Genomic DNA, 23,532 nt, shown 5'->3' with positions numbered 1-23,532 from the left:
CACCTTCAGCTGGGCAGCAGGGGTTGTGAAAGGGCTTGCATGGCCTTGCACCAAGTTTAATTTGCTAACTGGAAAATTTCATTCACTGAAATTGAACAATGCCAAAGTTATTAGTGAATTATTCTCTAATCGTCTTTCCATTTATTGCTGCCCTGCCTGACAAATATGCTCAAAATTTGACATAAACAAAACTAAGCTAAACCTGATAAACGTATGCCAAATTTTGTGTGGATTCATCAAACAGTGGCAAATTTATTAGCAGATGAACACTTCTTTCATCCCAACTTAAAATCACCCTTGGCCCCGTCCTCCCTCTCGATGGGACTGTATGAAATTGAGAAATCAAAGAGGAGGCTTAACATGCTAAGACTGTGACTAATTTCGTGCAGATCCACCAGGCGGTGCCAGTTATCAGTAAGTCAAACATGTTTTGATCTTCCTCTTTAACTGCCCATGTATGAGATCTGCACGAATCCTAATATATCTGCATGGGGTGATTCCTCAAGCAGAGCTAAAGTCAGAAGCAACAGAACATGTTTCTGCTCCCCCCACCTTTTACTTTGCTTCTCACTTGATGGATTGGCACAAAACCAATTAAAAAACACACCTTCCAAACCTTAGCCATATTATATTCATTCAATTTATAAAGTTTTATATAGTGCGAACATGAACCTAAGAGGGTATCAGCGCGCTTTACAAGAGGTCAAGAAAAGAAACAGTAGAACAGATAAAAACATCTAGAGAGAAACAGGATGGGAGGGACCCAAAATGAGGCAGGAGGCCTTCACGGAGCCCATGTCACCCACTATATGTACATATGCATGATCATAGGAGTCCAATAACTTACATAGTTATAGCAGAAGTGGCCTAATGAGGCCCACTAGAAGAGTACAAGAGCCTAGTGAAAAAATGTGTTCATTAGTAGCACTTTGACTTCCTTTTTAAATGCTATGGTTGATGGGATCAGTCTGATTTCAGGGGGAAGGGAGTTCCAGATTCTCAGGGTAAAACCAAAGAAGGCTCGCTTGCAAGTTTTCTTTTTGCAGAATCTCTGAGGTTTCAGCAGTAAGATGCTAGTACTTCAACAAGTACTACAACCGGCAGATAGCTCCAGTTTGTGTGCCAAGTACCTTGGGGTACTGTAGTGTAGCGCTTTATGGGTCATGCAGACGATTTTTAACTCAATCCTTGTCTCATATGGGGGCCAGTTTAGAGCCTGTAGATCTGGAGTGATGTGGTTGTATCTTCTGGATCCAGTGATGAGCCTGGCAACAGAGTTAAGAGAGGCCATTAGAAGCGCCAACGTTGATCTAGGTAGGCCACAGAGGGTTACACTTCCATAGTCCAACCTGGAAATCACTAGGGCTTGAACAACTGATTATCCACTAGGTATGTAGGGGTACCCCAATTCAAATGTAGGGAGAGCAATGGGGGAAAGAACCAATAATACGAAGAAAAATTTGCTCTACCTTTCTAGATAATAATGAACAGACTAAATCTTTATGATATACAACCCTCAAGGTCACTCAGGCTGGACCATCAGAAAGAGAGCACACCAAATATATGGTCAAAGGTTACAATGTTTATTAGTGATTTAGTTGATGTATATTGAAGAAACAGAATATCCAAAAGCAACTAAATGTGATGTTTGAACAAATATTTACAATATCAAAACTGGCCCCAACAGAAGAGTCAAAGGGGTATATAAATTATCATATCGCATTCATACTAACCATGCATAACGTTCAACCATTCACAACCAACAATTGTACTACACATTCCTCTTCACCACATTAAAATATACAAACAGAAATCCTCTCCACAAATAGTTGGTATACACTGTTGGTGGGTGATAGGATCAACCAAACAAAACAGTAGGACACGCCAACGCGCGTTTCGGTGCAATCACCCAGAAATGTGGGTGCCACCTTCTTCAGGGCGTAAGTTTTATAAATTTCTGTAATCCGAGGGGCCTGTAAAGATATCAAAATAATTATATCTCTCTAATGATATATACATTCATTTTGCTATGATATAGTCAAAACATCAGTTACACATTTGTGAATTCTATATACACGTAATATTCGTTTGTTGCCCAATCTAGATATCAAATGGTGCAGCCTGAGGGAAATCAGATTGGGTATACAATTAATGGATCAAAATACATTTTAAATTGTCAAACATAAATTGAAAATAATAAATTGAGAAAAACTGCACATTTCTCTGACATCCTCACTACATAGACTGAAAGTTGAGAATCAAAGACAAACACCAAAACCACACTTGAGTTCCTAAAGTAAGTACTAAAAAGGATTGTAGGTGGATGAGTCTATAACAAGATGTATCCTACACTCACCTAGACTAGATCGTATTGTAAACCAGTAGAGTTGTCATAGACAAACAAGATCGGTACTGAATGTATCCGATATATCTAAAAACGAAATAGAAAAATATAAAAAAACAATTATTAACAACTAAGGAAAAAGATGATGTACAAAAATACAATAAAAAAGGAAAAGGGTGATAAGAATCAAAAAGTTGACGGAGACCACTTGCCTGGCAAACGATAAGGTGGTAAATGAGGTCGGATGAAGCCAAAAAAAGATGATGTCAAGCTAAGAGTAGCAGAAATTACGCATAGTGAACAGGTCGATTCTTTTAATATATTCAGATTAAAAGACCAAAAAATAAAAAACAAGTCGAATAATAAGTAAAAACATAATGTTCTTATTCAAAGAAACCAAGGAACATAGTCTCAAATAATGTTAATACACCAGGGGGCAAAGTTAAATAAAGATTATAACTGGGTAGGCCTGACCTGTGTGACAAGTGCATTTCATTACAAAAGGGAAATTATAATCCGCTATCTGCTTTTTCTAACACGATAATTTATTGAACGTAATTCCGATGGGATCCCAATGAAAAGCCCGGCGAAAGACCAAAACCTTCGTATCTTGAAAACACTCGGGTTTGGAAAGACACTGAATACATTGTTACAATCTCAATGGTTACTTCACGTATTGGAACAATGACGATAATGCATATAACAGAAAAGACAGATAAACTAAACTAATATACTCCTCAAGATGGCGTAAGGAATACATCAGGCTAACAACATTGGACTGGATATCAGGTAACTAGCTCGTACCTTTTGGTCTTGTACGGGGATAGAAAGATAGCCGGTTGAAAACTCTCACGGCGAAGGAAATGGAAACAATGTTGCACTGATCCCAAGCTGACACAGTAGTTCTTCAGTTTTATTGTCGCGATGTTTCTGGGACAATAAATAAGAAATGAATAATTTGAAACAAAAAATTATTTTTATATATATCCTAAAAATAGAGTATACCTGAATGGATACTCAAACAAGGTAATAATGCAGAGCGGAACTCTTACCTGATATAAACATTTGCAACGAGAGCTGCAGATAAGCCGCGAAGGTAACGTCCTATCGAATAGGGAGTAGCCGGTACAAAAAACGCGCGAAACAGAGCGGGTTAAAATATCTTTTGAACGGATAAATCGACCACTCAGGAGGTGCTGCAACCATGACATCAAAGAGCACGTGATTCGAACTCGATCGTGAACAAAACCAACAACGGCCCGAGTTGCAAAGTGAGAAATCACACAATAAAACAAACACCGGACACAGTAGAAAGACTAATATGCGGATATAAGACTTACCAAAAAAGAAAATAAAAATGAATCAAAATAAAATTAAAAATAATTAACAGAAAAATAATAAATCAAGTAAAATGAAATAGAATAATAATGACATGAAAATATAATGCTGCGCCGGAATGGTGGCACACTTTCATAGAGAACGAATCCTCTGTAGATAAAGGTTATCAGAACAAATAATAAATGTTCAATTCGCTAAATCGCGAGGGATCAAAAATAGGAGATCAATTAAGATGATTCAAAATAGGCCAACAACATCTGAATAGGCCAGGACATTTTTTATAAAATAGCATTTTCCCATGGTAAGGATTCATTTAGGCCATTTTTTTGTGCATCTAGGAGAAAAATCCAAAACACCTCCCGTTTTTTGCGAATGTTAGTGATGTTGGCACCCTTATGGCTGTGTATTTTTTCTAGGATAGTGTAGCGTAAATCACTTTCATTGTGATTCGCCTTTCTCCAATGAGATACTAGTGGAGCTGAGAGGTTGTTACGTCTTATGTTTGATTTGTGCTCTCTAATGCGTACCCTGCATTCCCTAGCAGTTTCTCCAACGTAGGGCAACTCGCAAGGGCATAGTATCACATAGATACAGTTTGAAGTACGGCAATTGGTCATTTCTCCTAGCTCTACTGAGCGGTTGCGAAAGTTGATTTTTTTGCTAACAATGGCATTAGCGCAAGCATGGCATGTTCTACATTTGTGGTGGCCACGAATGGGTTGGTTGCCAGTGATAGACTTCTGTACAAATGTTTTGTTCGAATTTGTGAATTTAGCCTTGACTAACAGGTTCCCAAGATTTTTGTTGCGTCTAAAGGCAAACAGCGGTTTAGGAATCCTAGGTGTAAGTGAGTCAAGATTTAAAAGATGCCACTGAGAGTTAACAATATGGCGAATTTTGTGATTAATGGTAGAATGTTTTGTTATGCATACCAGTTGTTTTGTATGTTTTTTTCTCTTTGGGAACAAATAAGAAGTCACGATTGTAATAGCGGTCTCTTTTAAAAGCATCTCATACTAATCTTTTGGGATAACCTCTCTGAATGAATTTTTGTTTCATTGGTTCAGAATGGTAAAGGTAGTCTTGGATAGAGGTTCAGTTTCTACGCAAGCGTAGAAATTACCCAAATGGAATGCTATCCTTCTGGCTGGAGGGATGGAAACTGTCAAAATGAAGGAGCGTATTTCTAGATGTAGGTTTGGTGAAAGCGATGCTTTCAATTGTGCATTCTGATGTTCAACTACAACATCCAAGAATTCCAAGCATTGATTGCTGATCTGGGCAGAGAATCTTAAGTTGGGGTCCGCTAGGTTGATCCATAATAAAAATTCATCGAGTTTCTTCTTATCGCCCTGACAAACGAAAAAGATATCATCGATGAAGCGTGCCCAATAACGGATGTTCTCGTAAAAAGGGGCCACTTCATTATAAATGTTCTTTTTTTCAAAGTGTCCCATGTATAGACAGGCCACACTTGGGGCACATGATGCCCCCATGCTTACTCCTTTGATTTGATGGTAGATGTTTCCATCAAACTCAAAGAAATTTTCCTCAAAAACGGTCTTGAGACAGTCAATTAAAAATTTGCTGTCTAGGGAGTCCCTGCTCTGGGAGGCACCCCTGTTACAGGTGGGCTCCTGGTCACGTTGCCATCAAGGTGCCCGCTGTATAGGAGGGGTACCACCCCCTCACCTGGTACTGCACCGAGGGTCACCCTGATTAGTTCTGGGCTTCATGTCTCCTCGCTGCAAGCCCCTTTGTCTCCAAGGGCCATGTTTCTATGTTTGTCGGGGCCTCAACTCTTTCCCTTCCAAAAACTCCTCTGCCTGTCTTCACCACCACTGGTCACCACCATCGGAGCCTCTGCTCGGGGCAGATCAGCTGCCGCTGCACTCCAGGGCCGGACTCCACCAGTCAAGGTGCCGCTGCCGTGATCAGCTTTCTGCCGAGTCAGGGCACTGCCACCTTGGGCTGCATCACGAGCCGTGGTTGAATGTCATCAATCTCTGGGGTAGGGAGGACTCCTTATATCCCCAAGCGCCACGAAAGTCACCAACATCCCCTGCCACTTCCCAGCGGTCAATGGAGTGCAAGGCTCACAGGATTCATTCATCTGCATGCCCGACAGCAACGGAGCTTGGAATCACATGTCCTTCTCTATGGCTGTCATGGACACGCCCCCTAAACATTTTAATATGAAAAACATAATTTTTGATTTTGTTTTCCAGAAAAAAAATCAATCTTTTTTTAATGAAAAGAAATCACGATTATGGGTTTAGGTATTATATTTGCATCATATGTATTCCACCCTTTTTTTATGTTACTTGACTGAGCAGCAAACTAACTTGCTAGAAAGATAGTAGCATTGCACTTGTATGTGGATAAAGTCAGAGATCTTATCCTCAATGTCATTTCAAATATGGTCCTATCCTCTTATCCCACTAAGTGGTCCCGGGAGACCACATGCACTTTATAAGAGGGTAAGGCTACACTGGAGGTATAGGGAGCATTTGGACCTCTAACCATTCGACTCCAGTGGAGATAGTCTCTCATATGCAAAATAATCAACATTTAGGGCATTTTGTCTCTACTCTTGCAGCTATATTGTAACTATGTTGCTTTTTTATGCATCAAAAGGAGTAGTAGATCCACCTGTCACTTATTGTCCATTGTTTATTCCACCTAGATTTAGTTCCTAAATGCTTACCATTTAATGTACATGTTCAAATTTGATTACATTGAACCACATTCATCAATACATGTTTCGCGATCTGTTTATCGCTCTCTCAGGATAAGTAATTATATTCTCTGTACATAAATTACACATTGACTTAAACTTTCCAAACAGTTTATATTTTCAAAGATTATTGATAATGTCAGTGGTTGCCTTTTTTAGGACTTCTCGGTGTCCAAGAATTACAATCTATTTGATCTCAAGTTTCTCTCTTTGCTTAACTATTCCTCTGTTGAGGGAACTCACTGAACTTGACTTGATAACCAGTTTGTAAATGGGATTCAAACTTAAGCTGGTTATCAGGGTTAAACCCCAAGATGACCCCAATGACCATGACCATCAACAAAGCCTCCTCCTTTTCTTAGAGTGGCTACATTGTGTTAGAGCTGGTCCTGCTGCCAGTGCTCCCAATTAGACTAAAGTTACATGGACAGTGTGTAAAGAATCTAAAGATATTAAAGAACTGGAAAATGAGTAAACATTGAGATTCCTCATGCATGGGAGGAGAATTCTTCTGGGTTGGAGAACTTAACATAGAGACACCTGCTGCAATCCATGGAGTCCCATGGGGAGTAGAAGAGGAACTGGGCCAAGGTCCAAGAGCAGAACCTCTTCCTTTGCCAAGGCTGTGGGGAGAGGAAGTGGCCAATGACATGTTCTGATGCCCCGGAGGAGAGGGAAATGAGCTTGGGAGAGGTCTCAGAGCCGACCCCCTTATATTGCCCAGGCAGTGGGAACAGTAGGTGTCACCGGGTTCACCAGGTTGCTTATGGCCAGTAAGGCCTCCCTCTACCAGTTTGTGAAACAACCAGTCTTGTAAAACCTGGGCAGGTCAATGCGTTTCTAGGATGGATTCCTTCCCCTCCACACATGACTTCAAAAACAAAGCTGCGGTTGTTGCACAATTGATTCTCAGAGAAGTGGGAGGCGGGATACACTTATATCCTATCGCCATTCACCGAGGATGGGAGTGGTACCAATGCAGTGTTCAAAAGAGGAGCTTTCTTGTACTGTTTTAGCACAGCACTGCTCCTGCCGCATTCATGGCCCAAACAAAACCCATAGATGTTGAAAACCCAGAACTTTCTGGAGTGGAGCATTGTGACTATCATGGCTTGTTTTGCGTGATATGCCACTTGCGTGTTACAGGCTCAGAGTCCCAATCGTGTCACACGGTGAGATCCTGAACCACACAAATTAGAATCCCATTCTTGTATTCCTCTTTTAAGGGGTGGGGACAAGCATGTGTAGACAGGAGGTAGACATGGCTTAGCTTGAGTAGCAAGGGGCAAGAACCCTCCTTCCGGTCAGGGTTTTGTTCGGATTCAGCATTCCCCCTCATCAATTTACCGACAGGGTTCGAGTGGTGGGGCAGCTGTGAACGCCCACCTGGCCTATTGCAGTGCTTTATATGATGGCTTACTGGACTCCCTGCTTCACTGTCGCTTCACCTTATTGGCCTCATCGATAGCCACTCCCCACGTCTACGGAATGATCATACGCACTCAGTGGATAAGTTCTGGGTCATGCTGATTTCCAAAGGATGCCAAGCCTTTTCCACCTAAGGAGCAATTGGCTGCCTTTCATCTCTAGTAACCTGGTTCTCTGGTGTCCCTCAGGGATAAATTGTAGCTCCATCCATATTAAGGAGATTGGATCAGGCTGGATTCTTGGAAGACTCAGGGGGAGAGACCCGTTGGATCTGGATCTCCTGTGCCTCTCCAACAAGATCCACAGACTCGCCCCCTTTATAGACCGATTTTCCCATGATGCATTACTTCTATGTTTGTAAGCATGTAACCTTTAAACTGAACTGCGCATCTAGGTTGTATTATGATACAGTAATTCGTATGGTTATGTGAGGTTTGTGTTGTATTCCACCGTTAAAGTGCTTAGAATGCAGCATGCATAACGTAGCAGCGCTCCATGATGCATTGTGGTATAGGAACAGACACTCTATGCAAATATCTGCACGGAGATCGGATCAGAATCACTCCATGAGTTTAACTGCAGAGTCAGCAGCACAGGCGGTGTGTTAACTGCTTTGTCATCTGCAGAGGAGGGAGTGTTAATGCACTGTCATACCAGAGCTGCACAGGAGGGTGTGTTCCTGCAGTACCGGCTGCAGAGGATTGGTTACTGCAGAGTCAGCTGCACAGGCGGTGTGCTAACTGCGTTGTCATCTGCAGAGGAGGGAGTGTTATTGCACTGTCATACCAGAGCTGCACAGGAGGGTGTGTTCCTGCAGTACCGGCTGCAGAGGATTGGTTACTGCAGAGTCAGCTGCACAGAGGGTGTGCTAACTGCTTTGTCATCTGCAGAGGAGGGAGTGTTAATGCACTGTCATACCAGAGCTGCACAGGAGGGTGTGTTCCTGCAGTACCGGCTGCAGAGGATTGGTTACCGCAGAGTCAGCAGCACAGGCGGGGTGCTAACTGCTTTGTCATCTGCAGAGGAGGGAGTGTTAGTGCACTGTCATACCAGAGCTGCACAGGAGGGTGTGTGCCTGCAGTACCGGCTGCAGAGGATTGGTTACTGCAGAGTCAGCTGCACAGAGGGTGTTTTTACAAAGACATGCTAGTACTGCACAGTTTATTGCACTATACTGCAGTTCGATGCCGACTCTGCACAGACATATTCTTTCTGGGGACAACCCCTGCATTATATGTACGAGGGGTGCATTTCTGTGATGATGGATGTGTACATTTGAGAATGCCCTCTCCTCTGGCTCTGTGCAGGCTCCCGTGCTGTAAATATGGCCATGACCTTCACCTTCACCCTTGGTCATGCCCCTGGCTCATGCCCACATTCTCATGAAGCTCTGGGCAAGCTCTTCGTGTCTGTGGTCAAGGTGTTCTCCTGCAGCTATGGACCGTGGCCAGGACCGCCTTCTCCTGCACCTCTGATCAGGCTCCTCACCTGTACCTCTGGTCAGACCCACCTCTCTTTGGACGGCTGATGTGGTCATGCCCTACTTGCCCAGTAGAGGCGGGCAGGCTCTTCTCCTGGGCCTCTCGTACTGCCCTTTTTATCCATCATCTGTGGCCAAACCCTCTTCCGCTCTTCTGTAGTCCCTGCTCTTGCACCTGCGGCCTGTCCCAGCTCCTGAGGCCAGTCGCAGCTCCCGCGGCCAGTCCCACCTCCTGCGACCTGCCCCAGCTCCTGCGACCTGCCCCAGCTCCTGCGGCGAGTCCCAGCTCCTGCGGCCAGTCACAGCTCCTGCGGCCTGTCCCAGCTCCTGCAGCCAGTCCCAGCTCCTGCACCTGTGGCCTGTCCCAGCTCCTGCGGCCAGTCGCAGCTCCTGCGACCTGCCCCAGCTCCTGCGGCGAGTCCCAGCTCCTGCGGCCAGTCCCAGCTCCTGCACCTGCGGCCTGTCCCAGCTCCTGCGGCCTGTCCCAGCTCCTGCGGCCAGTCGCAGCTCCTGCGACCTGTCCTAGCTCCTGTGGCCAGTCCCAGCTCCTGCGGCCAGTCCCAGCTCCTGCGGCCTGTCCCAGCTCCTGCGGCCTGTACTACCTCCTTCGGCCAGTCCCAGCTCCTGCGGCCAGTCCCAGCTCCTGTGGCCATTCCCAGCTCCTGCGGCCAGTCCCTCCTCCTGCGGCCAGTCCCAGCTCCTGCGGCCAGTCCCAGCTCGTGCGGCCAGTCCCTCCTCCTGCGGCCAGTCCCAGCTCCTGCGGCCAGTCCCTCCTCCTGCGGCCAGTCCCTCCTCCTGCGGCCAGTTCCAGCTCCTGCGGCCTGTCCTAGCTCCTGCGGCCAGTCCCTCCTTCTGCTGTCCCAGTCGTTAGGCCCCCTGCAGATGAGGTGCGCCCTTCTCCTGCACCGCTCATCCGGCCATCCTATTCTACCTGGGGCCAGACCGTCTTTCTCTCTTCTGTAGATGTGGTCTGGAAGTGGTGTACTAAGGGTGTTCTGGGCGCTAATGCAGGCAAGAAAAAAATGGCCCCTCATCTCCCAGATCAGTATTAAAATACGGCTATAACTGAGATGCAGTGAACCCCTTGCGCGCCTGGTTAGTGGCTCTACTACACCTACTACACCAATGATAGCTACACTGCTTATGGTGTTCTGGGTTTTTCATTCTACCTATCTTTTCTTTCTCCATCCTATCTTCACCCTTCTCTCAACTCATTTCCGTTTTCTGCTTTGTCTCTCTCTATGTTACTCCTACCTCTTTCTCTTCAACCCCTCTCACTCGTCCTTCCTCTTATAATCTTTGTTTCTCCTCACCCCCTTTATTTTCTACATTTTCCACTTCTGACTCTTACCCCACTTCTCCTTCACTCTCTCCTATCTCCTCTCTTTTAACTATGCTTCTCTTCTCTTCCCCCAGCTCCCCCTTAGTCTCCCCCCAGCCCTACCCCTTCCTGCCCTTCACATCTACATCTTGCCTTTGCTTCTCACTTTCACTTATCTCCTTCCTTCCATTTTCTATGAGATCCTAAATTCTGTCCCCTTTCTTTCTCCTCCCTATTCGCTTTTGCATGTTCTGTTCCCCTTTCTCTCCCTTGTCCACAGTGCCTTCGACCTTCTCTTACCGTGTCATCATTCTGTTTCCTTTCACATTCTCCTTTTTTATCTCCAATCCTCCCTGTCTTCCATTTTCCTCTTATCCTCTCCTCTTCCTTTTCTTTCTGCCCCCTGTGTTTCTGCCCTTTTTCTCTCTCCTCACTCAATCCTGTCCTCCCGCTTTTCCTCCATCTTCTGTCTTTCTATACATTATTTTTGTTCTTCCAATCTTTTTCTGATTTCCACCTCTATTCCTTCTCTTTCTTTCAATAGCTTCCCTACCGTTTGTCTCATTTTCATTCTTCCTAACACACTCTTTGGTCCACTTAACAGTCACTCCACAGAGATCTCCCAACCTTCACTTTCCATGGAAGAGTAAACAGGGATGCAGGCCCTACATATGCCCTACATATGCACTGGTAAAACACATAGGGGTGGGTAATGTATTCCGCTCTGTCGGCGGAGTTCCCAGAGTTTTGTTCACTCTGCATTACACTTGCAACGCAGAGTTCCGGCAAAACTCCGGCAACTGCTGCGTGGCAGAGTTTTTGCAGCAGCAGCAAAGAAGCAGCGCCCACAGGCATGCTACATGGAGCTGTTTGTGCTGATTCTGCAGTGCAGAACAAGCTCCTAGCGCTAAAAATCAGGGCAAGCAGCCTGAATGCCGATTCCGCAGGCTCATGAACTCCGCGGTATCTCACACAGATTTCATGTACGTCTGCAGAATTCCGCAAAGTGAAACTCCGCGAGTTCCGCGCACCCTGAGTAAAAATCTAATTTTGAGGGAGCGTGTCAAAAAACTGCAGCAGATCCAAGGCATGCTGGGCCCCTTCGCACCTCTGGACACCGGTAGCACTGCACCAGATGAACCACTGTTAGGTACACCCCTGTGGTCAAGCCGCCGTCCTACTGGACTTTAGTTAGGTCCTTCTACAGATACAGGCAGGCCCTTCTCCTGTACCCTTGTTCAGACCCTCTTAGTCAAGCTGTCCTCTTTTCCATAGGTGTGGCCAGGCCCTCGGTCTTCAGGATTTGTAGCCGAGCCCCCCTTCTAGCATACCCTTAGCCCAGTGGTTCCCAAACTTTTTCGACCCACGGCTCCCTTGACCCATTGGCCATTGCCCGTGGCTCCCCACTGTTAGTTTTTTTGGAGGGTGGGGTGGATGTAAGCCCGGCCTCGGGAATACTTGCATTTTTCTCACTGAAAATAATTGGGATGAAGCTGATGAAGGTATTATAATCATATAAGCAGGGTGTTCCGAATTACTAAGGTGGCGCCTCTAATAAAATATTCCTAGTTACACTTCTTTGCCCATGCCTTTTTTAGAGTACCCTCTCCAACTTTGATATCCTACTTACAGTGCTAGATAGCACCGCTATGCATGTAGGCCCCATTGCCAAAGTGTTCCTATGTTTGAAGAATATTTACATACACGTCCATTTCTACCCATGTCATACGTGCCAACACACCTGTCTCAGCAGGGTGACTCACAATTTTTTAAACCACATACAGCTTTATTTTTGCTGTCTCCTCCCTAAAATTGCCTCCAAATTAATGCAAGTGAAATAAATTCCTTGAATTCTTTTTTTAAACGTCTCTCTTTCTTGTTTCCAAATGTTGGCATTATGCCTTATATGGTGTTATACTGCCCTGTGCGAAAGGAGAGAGCAGGCCTGTCTGGAAATGTGCGTGGACTTAAAGGAATGTATGCTGGAAGTACCTATGATTCAAGTACAAATGTCAGTACTTAATAATATTCAGTGTGTTTAATAAACAGGACAACTGTACTTTCCTGATAACTTACATTGGTGTAAAACGCATTTGGAAAAAACGAAACTATTAACGAGTCTAACAAAATAAATCAGGCATCTTCCGCTTACTTTGAGAGTGTTGGAAAATGGGGATCCAGTGAAATATGGAGGTCATCTCCCTCGACATGCCATCAATTAAGCACTACATTTACAGCTTTAGGCATGTCACTTACAAATCATCAACATCATGCGTTTAAGTCTAATTAGTTTAACTGAAGCCAACAGACCCTACATTAAATGCATTAAAGTGCTTGGTGTGCGGCTCCCCTGGCTAGGGTTGACGGCTTCCCACGGTGCACAGTTTGGGAACCACTGTCTTAGCCAGTCCCGACTCTGGCAGATGTGGTCAGTTCTTTCACCTGTACCTGTGGTCAAATCATTTCCTCTGTATGGTTACAAGTTTCCCAGGACCATGTATGACTAGTTGGTCCAATCCCGTTTTTTTCCTTAGAATTCTGGGGCTTGTAGTCCTAGGTTTATGTTGTGTTAAATAAGACTACAAGTCCCAGCATGAACCAGAGAAACATGGCAGCTGTGCAGCGATGCCCCTATTGATGAGACATGGCTCTTTTCCTGTTGCTCCGATCATGCCTTCACACCAACATATACAATCCTTTTTTTGTAGAATCTATTGCTGCAATGGTGTTAAAACGGAAGGGGGAAACCATGAATGTGTTTGTCTGTCAGTCAGACATGTGGTGTGGTTGAATCGGATAGGAGTGAAACAAGACCTGTTTTTTAATTCTTTGTTTGTGTTATATATGGGTCCCATAGTCATCAACTATCGTGAACAGGCTTTTGAAAATATGGGTATTCATTGCAATTATGTAACAGCCATTAAAAACACTGCCTGGTTTCCACGACTGTGACTAACAATGTAGAGCTGCGAAGCTGACAGACAAGAACAAGAAGGCAAACTCCAAGCCTTTTTTTAATTTACAGAGGCAAGCTACCAAAAAGGTAACAGCGCAGTGAGAAACCCTGCAAAACAGATCTTTCTTTACTCAGATGGAATGCACGTGTTTATTTGTTTGTTTAAAAATACTGCACAACAAAGGCAGTGTACAGGTGTGGGACCCACATATGACACAACAAAGGTAGGAAGCTGTGCATGAAGAGGATGTTTTTAATCTCAGGGTTTGGGGTGACAGAGAACTCATGCTTCACTCTTGTCTATTTGATGTCAGGATCTCTCGGTGAAAAAACTCCCCATTATTGAATCTATAATTCTATATATTCGTGATATTGTGGCTGCTGGAGGTGGTCTGCCTGCCTCGTCTCCCTGCCTACGCGTCTTTGTCTGTCTCTCATTTTGTGGCTGCTTCTGTAGACTCCCTTGTCTTTCTTCGATCAGCCCCTTCATTATACAGCACAGAGAGGAAAACATGGGCCCCCCAACGCACACAGCCTCCATCATCCGCAGGTGGTTGCCATGGCAACTGAGATCCCATTCCTCCACTGTTTTTAACCTCTTAGGGTATTTTTGGTTCACACCTGACACGTTTGGGTGGTTGACTAATCAAGCTGCAGCAGCTACAAAGAGCAAGTTAGCTATCAGATGAAGGCAGGCAGGCGGGGCCTATGGAGAAATGTGGGTATTACCTGCCAAAAGGTTGGAAGGGCTGTGGCAGAGTCAGTCACATGTCAAGCACCTGAGAAGCCTCTCCCTGGACGCATCCGCCTCTGATGGGAGAGAGGCTGATGGGATACATGGCATGTCTGCCCTACTCCTCTCTGTGGACTTACAGGTGTTGGCTGTTCACTCACTGCCAGCCCTGCAGACACTTGCCTGCGAACTGCACAACCCTCCTATTAGCGTGAAAAGGTACTGGTTACGGGTTGACCATGAGAGCGCTTTGTTGGGGTGCACGGTCACTGTACGCACACTGCCGAGGTCTTAGCGATCGACAACTGGAGAGTTCAAGAGGGCCCCTCCTTCAGTCAGAAATCCAAATCCCAGGCTTGTCAAGTTCAAGTTCAAAATCTTTATTCGGGGACAGGGCGCGTGCTTTGAGGCCGCCTGGTCAGTGATCTTGACTTTGGCGTCAGTGAGATCGAACTAGATGCAGATTGGCTGCAGCATACATGATCATGGGCCTGGGATTGGACGCAGGTGTGCGCTGCTGTGATGTTTAATCAGTTACTGCTACTGAAAAAACATCTATAAAATGCATTAAAATAAAAAAAAATGCTGAGAGAGTCTAGTGGTTCCTGAGTCCTCTGCAGAGATCTAGGTGTAATTTGCAACTCACGGGTTCAAAGAGGCGCGGCCAACGCAGCCTTTCATCCTTGTGAGGTCTATACAAAGAGGAATTATTATTTTCAGCACCACAAAGGTGTACGACTGCGGCACTGAACACTAAGGGACATATTTACAAGCGCATTACGCTGCCGGTACGTCACTTTTTTCCATATTAACAGTGACGCACCGTTAGCGCAAGGGGCTGGTAAATAAGCCCCTAAATACATTATAGGGCATTATATCAACCATCTTCCCCCTCATAGTTCTTTACTCGCCAGGTGTGTGTCTACACGAGTGGCTGGTGAGTGACCTTTCAGCGTGGCGGAGCGAGAGAAGGGCACCACCACCTCGAAGAAACACAAAAACACATTTTCCCCTCCTACAAAAGCACAGTTAAAAAAAAACCTCCCTCAAAAGCCCAAATAAACACAAACCTTCCCTCCAAAATAAAACAAACAGTAAACTATTTCACCTTATATAACTTAATAAAAATAAGCTGTACTTTTTACGGCCTCTGCGTCATCCTCGCTGTTCTTCCGAAGCCTGTGAAATGAAGAACCTCCCTAACCAATCCAGACGCTGCTCTCATGCTGCATGAGAACAGCGCCAGGATGGGATGGAGTGGGTTGGCCTAATGCTCCTTCAGGGCCTAGAGGCCTGTGCTTGGTCCCAACCCAGCTGTACAAGACAGCTGGCTGAAGAGCTTCAAAGTGCGCATGTCACTTTGGCCGTCGCCCAAAGTGACAAGCGCACTTTAAAAGTCCATGGCCACCGCTACACCAGTCCTCCTGCTCCCAATCGGCAGCAGAGGACAGTCAGGACACGCCCTCCTTGCTCGGAGGCAGGCTGGTGGCTGCGTTGCGCCTTGGTTAAAAATAACATGGCAATTAAATCATTTCAGTGCCATGTTATTTTTAAGACTGCGCAGCTCACAGTGGGAAGGGAGCGATGGTCCTCCGCCCTCAAAGAAAAAGCTGATGTGTGTCTACACCTAGTAAAAGGAGATAGGCATAATTCGTGGAGGATTAAGACAACCTCAGAGCTCTTTCATCCCTCTCAGTTATTGGTGATGTTGCAAAACTACTCCTCTGAGTAGGTAGGATTTGGTGCAGTACAAGGGGCTCCAAGTCAGGCTTTTTGTTGGCCTTTGCTGTCTTGTTTGGGACTGTGGCGCATGAGAACTGGTTCCGTTGCTCACTGTCGTTTTTTGTGTTCCGCAGGACAGGCAGGTGCATGGATGGGCAGGAGCAGAGCTTAATTTCAGCCGGGTCTGGGCACTGGCACGTATTTGTCAACATCAGAGTTTGTGACATTCTGCCACATGGTGGCACTGTCTGGCTAATTCAGAGATTACCACAACAACAGTCAATTATTAATTCAATATACACTAAAAATGACTAATACCTGCCGCCCAAGCCATTCCTAATGCTTTGGGGGCCTGAAATAGTCTGAACTGTCACACATGTAGGAGTGCGATGGTTAATAGTTGTGTTGTTACTATCATTGGCAGCTTGGCAGGGGCAATGTGAGGTGCAAGCTGCAGAGGCCTCCTGACGAAAGCCCTGGCACTTTTTTTTTCTTTTTACGAATTAAGCACCGCCGCAGGATGGGAACTGCCTATTATATGATTAACTTGTCATGCCCATCAGTTTTATAGGAGTCACAGTAGCATCCTCTGCCCAGTGAGGGACACAACAATGAGTGTAAGATGTATGGATCTCCTTATATGCTGCTCTGTGCTGGTGGACTCACTGCTGCTGCGCCAGACGCGGCACATGTGAGTAAGCTTGGTGGCAGCGCACGTTGTTCTGAATGTGGGTTTCTGCAGTCTAGTAAGCCTTGAGGAAAGGAGGAAGACAAAACCTGGCCTGTGGAGATTGGGTTTCTCCAATGTCTCATCCTGCTTCCAATGGTTCTTCAACACCTGGGAAGGCCCACACGTGCCACAGCAATGCCACCAGAAAAAGAAACCACCCGAGTCAAGGAGAAAGTAGCCTTGTTTCTGGCACTCCAAGAGCTGGAAGCACCAACGAGAGGGGAGCTTCAAGAAGCGCACCTCTCCCTCTTGACCATCCTCCTCTGCCTCGTCCATTGACTCTGTTGACTCTTTAGAGATTGAAGGGGAGTCTGAGAAAGAGGCCAGGCCCTGAGTGTGTTCTACAGCAGGCTATCCACTGTGTTCGCTCGAATCTGGACTTTCCACTTTCTTACCGTAGAACAACCTTCTCAAGAAGTCCATTTTAGGTCAAAGACTTTTTGGAACTCAACCAGATGGTCTTCTTTGAAGTTATTTTAGGACCGAAAGCATGCTTTCCTGTTTGGGAAATACCAAAACGCAGCTGCACCCTACTGATTTCCCTCCTTGAGCCACCACTTCAGGTGCCTCTATTGCCAGCCCATATAAGGTAAGTCCATGGTGGAAGCATCACATATTCTGCAGCACAATCTGCATCCCTGGCTATCCTCAGTTGTGGCAGAATCCATCACTGCCAGGAGGAGGCTGACTCCTGTTTTTATGTCAAGTATGGAACCAGTCAATGCCCTGTCTCCGGGTGAGATCTATGGTGTCTTTGGGATGTGCAGTAGAGTTCCTGCATATCCTCCTGGACTCTAGCTCCGATGTCATCCCGCAGTCAAAGAAACAGACCTTGCCACAGGTAACTGACCCGCTAATTCAGATGACGCTGGTTACCCTCGTCCCCCCATCGCAGAAGCAGGGATTTTGATTTCCTTGTGTCTCTTGTGCCACAGAAGTGCCAGGCCTCGTACAGACTATTGTTGATCGGAGCCAAGATTGGTGAAAACTGCCCATTGACGCGGAGTGTCTGCCACACATCATCCATTGACTCCTTCCACCACTCTTCATGGCAGTATGAGACCTTCAAGATGATTGTCTCTGCCTTGAGTTTAAAGTATCACATCCGCTTCAACTGTTCTTTACTTGTGCTTGGTCCAGCATTTGTTCTTTTTGCATTTGGCTACTTTGGTTGGCATCCCCCACAAAAGGTGACTTAAGGTTCAGCTCTGTCTTGAAGATTGGCCAATCCTTATACATTACAATTACAAATTACGGTTTGACAACCAGAGGGTCTGAGGGAAAAAAATATTTAAAGACCACACAGGGTATGTGGTTCAATCCTTATAGAGCCATAGAAAGAGATGTTGTAAGGCATGCACAGAGTAGGCAATTGCCCAAGACTCCACCTTCCACTGCCTCCCTGATAAAATGCTCTCTCACTCTGTCAAATCTTTTTCGATTTCTCTGTCAGAACCCTTTCTCTCTCTTTGTCTACCTCTGCCTCTTTATTTCTATATCCAGTTTCAGTTTTTGGATCTTTGAGTCCCAAAGAAAGACATATATTAATGGTTTTTGTGTGAAACTGTACGTCTAATTCAATATTGTTTCACATCATACCGCCTTTAATTAGCAGATCAGCAGAAATTCAAAATCTTTCCGAGCAGAGGGCCCCCAAAATGTGTCTTGCCCAGAGCCCCCAACAGATGGCCAGAGCTCTTACCTATGCAGAGAATTCTTAATTGGAAATGGTCCAAGTTCTACAGTCATTCTGGGCTCATTCTTTAGAACAAAACCTAGAGCTTGCAACTCAGCTTCTTTTCCAAACGGGGAAGGAGGCTTTGGTGCACCAATGGCTGAAGGGTTCTGGGAGGACCTGGCCTGGCAGTTCGGACTGGACTGTTCCCATGAGGAGCAGGGTCAAGGCTGATTTGCATATAGCTGGGTCCAAACTGGGGTGACGTGGTGGGCAAAAGAACGATGGGCTGCAATGCTACCCCGAGCAATTGTCAGTGATCAGACCTGGCATTCCTCGCTCACCGTATGTGTGTTCGAGGCTCAATGGGGCATTGCCTGTTATGTGGCATTATAACCCCGTGGACGAGGATAGAACTTTGACCCCTATAGAATAACGAAGCCTCAGCTCACAGTATTTTGGGGCTCTAGTTCCAATCTGTTCCTCTACCAAGTCCAGCCTCTGTAAGTGGTAGTTCTTGAGCATCTTTGCAAGAATTCTTTCTTTTTAAGGATTCTGTTTATTTAACTGATGCTCAGTACACTACAAACATACGATTGCCATTGACGATATACTTTCTCCAATGTGGAGGACGGATTAATAGCAAATACACACATCAACAAATTTGTTGTGGAGGAGTGGATTTGAGTGAAAGTTCTTCTGGCCGCCCCAGAGCCCAGCCCTATGCCATCTCCGCTCCCGCCCTCAACTACCCAGGCCCGGATACCACCCTGATGAGTCCCTGTGTGTGCCCCAGTCCTCCTCCTACTTCCTGGGGCAGCCTCTTATCTTTTTAAGGTTTATTGCTGACATCAGCTCCATTTTGGTACCCCGGACATGGAGGGTGGGCCAGTGTCTCCTACTCTTGCCATACAGACTCCCCCTGCACCTCTGAATAGAGCTTACAAACATTTCTTGGCTCAGAAGTAGTGTCACCCACCAACAGTTCCTCCAGTAACAATTTTTCTAATACTTCTCACATAAACAGCCCCAGCACGTCACAATTCCAAATCCCCTGCAGTAGGGTGGTCAGCCAGAGGGGACCACTTTACAGCTCAGCCATATGAGCCAGGGTGGTCTGCTCAATGCTTGTCCTGAGTGAAAGCTCACCCTTTGCCTCACTTCCCCAGCCCTTATTACTCGGGAGACTGCTGGAGGAGAGACTGCTCCAGCTTAAAGTGACTGTCTGAGCCCACACACAAGTGATGGGTAGCTAAATAGACACCATGCCTGCTGAAGGCACAGACGCTGAGAGTGTGGGAGCCGTCGAGACAACAAGCTGCTGCTCAGGATCTTTGTTCCAGCGAGAGCTCTCTCTAGTGGTAGTAAATGGTTAATGGTGCTAGAAAGGCAGCTTGGTCGTAAGGTAAGTAGAAGGAGGATTAAGGTGCGGAAAGGAGGGTGCTCGCTTATGGTTATAAATGGGGAGGCGAGGTTGGGTGCTGAAAAGACAGCTTCCTTTTATGGTAATCGAGGGTAGGCACTGAAAGCCAGCTCTCTTTTGTGGCAATAAATTGTAGGTGTTGACAAACAGCTCCCTTTTGAGGTTACAGAGTTTAGGTGTTGAAAAGAGAGCTCCCTCTTGTGGTCACATAGTTTAGGTGCTGAAAAGACAGCTCCCTTTTGAGGTTACAGAGTTTAGGTGTTGAAAAGACAGCTCCCTCTCGTGGTTACAGAGTTTAGGTGCTGAAAAGACAGCTCCCTTTTGAGGTTACAGAGTTTGATTGCTGAAAAGACAGCTCCCTTTTGAGGTTACAGAGTTTAGGTGCTGAAAAGACAGCTCCCTCTTGTGGTATAAAGTCTGGATTCTGAAAAAACAGCTCTGTCCTCCAGCAACCTAGTTTAGGTGCTGGAAAGACAGCTCCCTCTTGTAGCACTAGGGAGTTTAGTTGCTGAAATGAACACTCCTTTGTATGGTAAAAATACTTTATATAAATGATTTAGGTGCTGAAAAGACAGCTCCTTTTGTGGCAACCCGAGTTTAGGTGCTGAAAAGGCAGCTCAACAAGTTTAGGTGCCACATGGGCATTTCTCTCTTGTAGTAACAGAGTTTAGGTGCTGAAAAGACAGCTCCCTTTTGAGGTTACAGAGTGTGAGTGCTGAAAAGACAGCTCCCTTTTGAGGTTACAGAGTTTAGGTGCTGAAAAGACAGCTCCCTCTTGTGGTATAAAGTCTGGATTCTGAAAAAAAACAGCTCTGCCCTCCAGCAACCTAGTTTAGGTGCTGGAAAGACAGCTCCCTCTTGTAGCTCTAGGGAGTTTAGTTGCTGAAATGAACACTCCCTTGTATGGTAAAAAGACTTTATATAAATGATTTAGGTGCTGAAAAGACAGCTCCTTTTGTGGTAACCCGAGTTTAGGTGCTGAAAAGACAGCTCAACAAGTTTAGGTGCCAAATGGGCATTTCTCTCTTGTAGTAACAGAGTTTAGGTGCTGAAGAGACAGGTTCCCCTTGTGGTTACAGAGTTTAGGTGCTGAAAAGACAGCTCCCTCTTGTGGTTACAGAGTTTAGGTGCTGAAAAGACAGCTCTCTCTTGGGGTAGTAGTCGGAGTGTTTGGACACTGAAAAGACAGCTCTCTCTTGTGGATAAAGTTTGGATTCTGAAAAAAAACAGCTCTGTCCTCTGGCAACAGATATCTCCTCTTGTGTTAACAGAGTTTAGGTGCTGGAAACACAGCTCCCTTTTGTGGCAAACCGAGTTCAGGTGCTGAAAATACAGCTCCCTCGTGTGTTAGCAGACTGCTGTGGTGCTGAAAAGACAGCTCCGTCTTGTGGTAACAAGTTTAAGAGCCAAATGGGCATTTCTCTCTTGTGGTAACAGTTTCGGTGCTGAAAAGACAGCTGGCCTTGTGGTAGTAGACATAATGTTGTGGTGGTTCCATTTGTAGTTAAGAGAGTTGCGAGAAAGAGTTTAGGTGCTGAAAAGACAGCTTCCCTTTGATGTGTCGGGCGTACAAAACGGTTCTGAAGTGACAGCGAGAGTAAACGGGCCGTGTTGAGTGGGCAGCTCTCTTGGTAGAACATGTCAGACTCGCTGAAGCTTGCAGCAGAAGGCCGGAACTATGGGTGCCAAAGAGACAGCCCCTCTCGATAGACACTTTTCACATCTACATGATATTTCTAGATTGTGTAGCATTAGGAAATGTCAAAACACAAATGTGATAGGTGCATTGTGTTAGAATTGATTTAATCGGTCTATATGTTTTCAAACCACGAATGCATTTCATATACAAATAAAAGTTATGAAAAGACAATCCCTTCTTGCTGTGAAGAGCTGACCTGAAGATTCACTGCTGATGCACTGCGGGTGACGCCACGTCCACTGCACTTGTTCTCTTGCAGTGTTTTAAGGGTGGATTTGAAGGGCTCTAAAGCAACAAAGGAGATCAAATATGCTGCTGGGAAGCACAACAAGCCACACTCCGAGGCTCCACCTCAACTCTATACTGATCCGTTAATAAAGACAGCAAAAAAAACTCATGCTGTCCTTCTCCCACCTCGCCGCCAAGACCTGGAACACCCTCCCACTGAACCTACGACAGAGCCAAGACCTGCTGACCTTCAGGAGGCTACTCAAGACCAGGCTGTTCGATCAGTAGCGCCCCCCCCCCCCCTGTGCCCTGAGACCCTCACGGGTATGTAGTGCGCTCTACAAGTGTTGTTTGATTGATTGATGCTGAAATGTACAGCCCCGATCTTCACTGTAACTGTTGCCCAGATCTACAGCCTCTTGGAAATCAACGGTGTGTGCATGTACATATAGGCAGGGCACTAGAATTATGCGGCAGGGGAAAAACACATTATGTGGCAGGGTGGACTAAATCATGCGACAAGAAAAGGCAGTTAATGAAGCGTAATGCAGCCTAGTTTGCAATAGTATTATTGCAGAATGTTGTCATTTGTATGTGTTAATTCTGCCTGGACAAAGGTTTCTCACTATGAGGACCGATTTAACACCCGAATGCAGCAATAAGTAACAGTTGCTGTCCATTCAACCTTGACGAAGGGCCCATTAGCCTGATAGATACAATACAAAAAGTAAAGGGAGAATGCTTCTGAATAAAATATTAGATTGGGCAGAAGAGGAAAACATCTTATCTCCCTTCCAGGCGGGCTATCGTAAATCAACCAGTACAATTGATCAGGTATTTCGATTTACACTCATACACTGGAAGACAGTCCTGTTGGGCAAAGGCAGCATTTATGCAGCTTTTATTGATCTACGCGCTGCCTTCGACCTCATACCCAGGACTCAGTTATGGGCAGTATTAAAGAAGTTGGGCATGCCGGTTGACATATTAACTCTGGTTATGAGGCTGCATGAGGGAAATTTTGCCAGTATTCAGTGGGGAGGGCACGGAAAAGTAACATCTGAATTCCCGGTTGAACGAGGGGTGCGCCAAGGATGTGTCTTGGCCCCCACACTATTCACACTCTATATTAATGGCGTGATTGATTGAATGAACCTGATAAGTACTGATGCTCCTACCCTGGCAGGTCTAAAAAAAACCAATTTTAATGTTTGCAGATGACACGCTTATTTTATCAAAAACCCCGAGTGGACTTCAGCGTGCTTTGACGATTTTTGAGAGGTTTTGTGAGGACTACGGGTTGGAAGTTAATGTAGCCAAAACCAAGCTCATGACGTTTAATCCGCATTGTCATTTTAAGGGTAACTTTTTTAAGAAGGGCCAAAGAGTGGAAATGGTCAGAGATTTTACTTATTTGGGAATCCAAGTTGATAAGGGTGCTAAATGGGGAAAGCACATTGAACTGGCAGCACTAAAACACCGCCAACATGCAGGGGTTTTACACTTAGAGCACAAGACTAAGCCAATTAAGCCAGTTCTCCAAGTGTATGAGGCTAAGGCTTTAAGCTCGGCTCTTTATGGCGCTGAGCTATGGGGGTTCGAGAAGTTAACTACTCTTACCATAGCTGAAAATAAGTTTTTACGTAATATCACAGGTCTCCCAAAAAGCACCCCCATGAAGCCGTTGAAATATGATTTGGGTAGAAAGGATATTGCAG

At 45.6% G+C, this 23,532-nt stretch overlaps 1 protein-coding gene and 1 long non-coding RNA gene across 4 annotated transcripts in view; one reads left to right on the top strand and one right to left on the bottom strand.

The window, feature by feature from the left end:
* Positions 1 to 23,532, top strand: part of STMN3 (stathmin 3) — a 98,643-nt gene that overhangs the window by 6,490 nt on the left and 68,621 nt on the right. The window lies entirely within an intron of this gene.
* Positions 15 to 3,580, bottom strand: LOC146812566 (uncharacterized). Of its 3 annotated transcripts, none has more exons than XR_014965957.1 (4): positions 3,397 to 3,580; positions 3,149 to 3,274; positions 2,357 to 2,431; positions 15 to 1,265 (listed from the first exon to the last, which is right to left on the bottom strand). It is a non-coding gene; the product is annotated as an uncharacterized LOC146812566 (long non-coding RNA). The 3 variants fall into 3 exon arrangements; XR_014965956.1 differs by lacking the exon at positions 15 to 1,265 and adding an exon at positions 1,569 to 1,973; XR_014965958.1 differs by lacking the exon at positions 2,357 to 2,431 and having other exon boundaries at positions 19 to 1,265.

The sequence above is a fragment of the Triturus cristatus genome, chromosome 7 (assembly GCF_964204655.1).
Source record: "Triturus cristatus chromosome 7, aTriCri1.1, whole genome shotgun sequence".
NCBI lineage: Eukaryota > Metazoa > Chordata > Amphibia > Caudata > Salamandridae > Triturus > Triturus cristatus.
Note: the sequence above shows the minus strand (reverse complement) of the source record. Positions and strands in the feature narration are given on the sequence as shown.